General features: G+C 48.5%; 1 long non-coding RNA gene across 1 annotated transcript in view; it reads right to left on the reverse strand.

Moving 5' to 3' along the window:
- Positions 1 to 1,369: 1,369 nt before the first annotated feature.
- The window catches only part of LOC105544065, an 11,843-nt gene continuing 10,237 nt past the window's right edge, over positions 1,370 to 2,975 (reverse strand). Inside the window, exon 3 of the long non-coding RNA XR_001006711.1 lies at positions 1,370 to 1,615. This is a non-coding gene — a long non-coding RNA (uncharacterized LOC105544065). The remainder of the gene's footprint in view (positions 1,616 to 2,975) is intronic.

Genomic DNA, 2,975 nt, shown 5'->3' on the forward strand with positions numbered 1-2,975 from the left:
CAGACTACTGCTGGCCCCCCTTGCCTGGAGTGTGGTTTGTAGAGGGTGAGGGAGTTGGGGCACAGGCTGCTTTCTACCTCTAAGAACAGAGCAAAGGCCCTGAGATGGGTCTCTGATTGTCCTGCCTCTGGACCTAACAGCCAGTTAAAGACCAGTGATACACCCCATGATGGCTCCCAGTCACTTCCTCTCTGGACTGAATTGATTTCGACATGAGGAAATACACCAGAACATGTCCTGGGCACATGCAGGTGAAGCTGCTCGCAAGGGATGAATCAGAAGTTAAAGGTGCAGGGAGAGGGCAAAAGTCACATGGGTGTGCATGTCCCAACTTATTTCTCCAACTCCCTACAGGAACTTCTTAAAGTGGGTAGAGCATTGGACCTAGAGAGCACTGAGCATGTACTCAAAGGGCTTTGACAGATGATCATAGAGTGGAGTAGGAAGATAGGGCTTGCCCATGTGGCCTCTCCATAGAAAGCTACCATTCACGATGACAGAATACAGGAAGGAGATAAAGGCCTGTGTAGCCACGCTGACCCCAAAGTCCTTCACATCCCCCAACCTCAGTCCCTACTGGTTCTGGTGGGAGCTGCCCAGGCAGCAGTTCCGGATTCTGTTTCAACCTGGCAAGACTCCCGCCTCCAACCTCGTTCCAACTCTTCTAAATCAACTTCCCCAATGAATGCTTCCTTCTGATGATTATGTCCAGCACTTACCTCCAAACCGTCTTTCTCTCTCCTTTGTTGAATAGAACATATGTTTTTTTGTTTTTTGTTTTGTTTTGTTTGTGTTTGTGTGTTTTTTTGTTTTGAGACGGAGTCTCACTCTATCGCCTAGGCTGGAGTGCAGTGGTGTAATCTCAGCTCACTCCAACCTCTGCCTCCCAGGTTCAAGAGATTCTCTTGCCTCAGCCTCATGAGTGGCTGGGATTACAGGCATGTGCCACCATACCCAGCTAATTTTTGTATTTTTAGTAGAGATGGGGTTTTGCCATGTTGGCCAGGCTGGTCTCGAACTCCTGGCCTCAGATAATCTGCCCACCTCGGCCTCCCAAAGTGCTGTGATTACTGGCATGAGCCACCACACCCGGTGACTAGAATGTATTAAAACATTTTAAAATTACACAACAATGGATGTTTATTTGCTCTCCTTTCTTTGAATGATCTTAGTGAGCCTCCTCAGCCTTGCTGCAATACTCCTATCCTGGTCTCCAGCTCCCATGTCTAACTTCAAGGTTGACTCATCCTAAAACTGATCTCTCCAAGGTCTATCTTCTTATGAGATACTTTTTAAAACTGTGACTAGGAGAAAATTGGAGAGGGTAGTGGATTTACCCACAGCGACGATCAGTGTTCCATATGAACTAATAATTTCTGGATTGGTCTTTCATTCAATCATGGCCCCCAAGTGGCAAATCGATCTGAATGCCCAGGGTGGTCCATGGTCAAGGTGAGAGTAATGAGAAAGATCCCCAAATACATTCCTGCTTAAAGCAGACCTCACATCTTTGCTTAAAGCCCAAGGGCTTAACAATGAAGGAGGGACAGCTTTCTAGATGAAAAGCTGTTCTTCTACAGAACAGGGAGACCAGGTTTTCTTCATTTTTTAAAACCTTGGTGATAAAGCAAAAGACACTGGATTGAATGCAGCAGGAAGGATCTGGATTCAAAATAATGAAGAATCGCCAAGCTGATGGTGAGAACTATAAAACCTGGGCATGACCTGGCGGAGCAGTTGTGCAAGCCCCTCCAGGAAGTTCTGAGCATGGAAACAGACCCTGACTCAGCAGAATTTATGGGGTGAGCATCAGCCAAGCCCTGCTGCATCGTAGGGCCAGGTGGGCTGGGCTGCCAGGGAGGCAGTGGTGTGAGATGGCTAGGGAGCTCACCCCAGCCAACGAATGACTTAAAGCCATTTTCTGGGCAGGACTGGTCCTATGGAACACCAGGGCCAGTCAGGAACCTGAAGCAGCAACCAACTTGCCCATGAAGATTGGGGTCTTGTCCACTGTCTTTTCTGACCAACTCCTTCTCATCCTTCAGGATTTGATGCAGATGTCACTTCCTCCAGGATGCCCTCCCTCAGGGCACGGAGCACACAGAGGCAGACTCTAAGACTCACCTGCTTCCCTCTCTAGTTGCATGCAGGTCCCTTGAGGGGGACTGTGGGTGATTCATCATTGTGTCCCTTGTGACCTCCAGGTGCTTGGGAGATGTGGAGAAAGTGAGGGAAGGGAAGTGGAAGCAAGGGAAGGAAAGTTGAAGCAAGGGAAGGAAAGTTGAAGCAAGGGAAGGAAAGTTGAAGCAAAGGAAGGAAAGTTGAAGCAAGGGAAGAAAAGAGAAAGGGAGGAGGAAGAGAGGGAAGATAGAGAAAGGAAAACTCTTGGGCCCAGAGATTGTACAGATGTCTAAAGAGTCTCATCCCTACTGGATGGACAGTGGCTTTATCAGCAGCAACACTACCTCAGCCTCCCCGGCAGCTGGGACTCTGGCTGCCTACACATTTTTTGCTCCATGCAGGCCCAGCTCAGGGAGAGGTACTCAGGCCCAGGCTGGTGGTGCTGAGTACCAGGGCTTGGAGTTAAGGGGGTTTGCTGTGGGCACAGGTTGGCAAGTGAAGATGGACAGCTCTGGGGGCCACAAGAGAGCTGGGCAACAGACTTTATGAAACCTGTATTAGATCTAGTTCTTGTTCATTTCTAATTGCTTATGTTATAATTCCAGAGCTGTGTTCTTAGAGGGAAATATACTTTTATTTAAATGTTTTTCATAAGATGACAGTAGCATTATTGCCTTTCCTGATTATGAACAAACCCTGTTGGCCGGGCATGGTGGCTCACGCCTGTAATCCCAGCCCTTTGGGAGGCCGAGGAGGGCAGATCACCTGAGGTCAGGAGTTCAAGACCAACCTGGTCAACATGGTGAGACCTCGTCTTTACTAAATACACAAAACTTAACTGGGCGTGGTGGCAG

The sequence above is a fragment of the Mandrillus leucophaeus genome, unplaced genomic scaffold (assembly GCF_000951045.1).
Source record: "Mandrillus leucophaeus isolate KB7577 unplaced genomic scaffold, Mleu.le_1.0 Scaffold297, whole genome shotgun sequence".
NCBI classification, from domain to species: Eukaryota; Metazoa; Chordata; class Mammalia; order Primates; family Cercopithecidae; genus Mandrillus; species Mandrillus leucophaeus.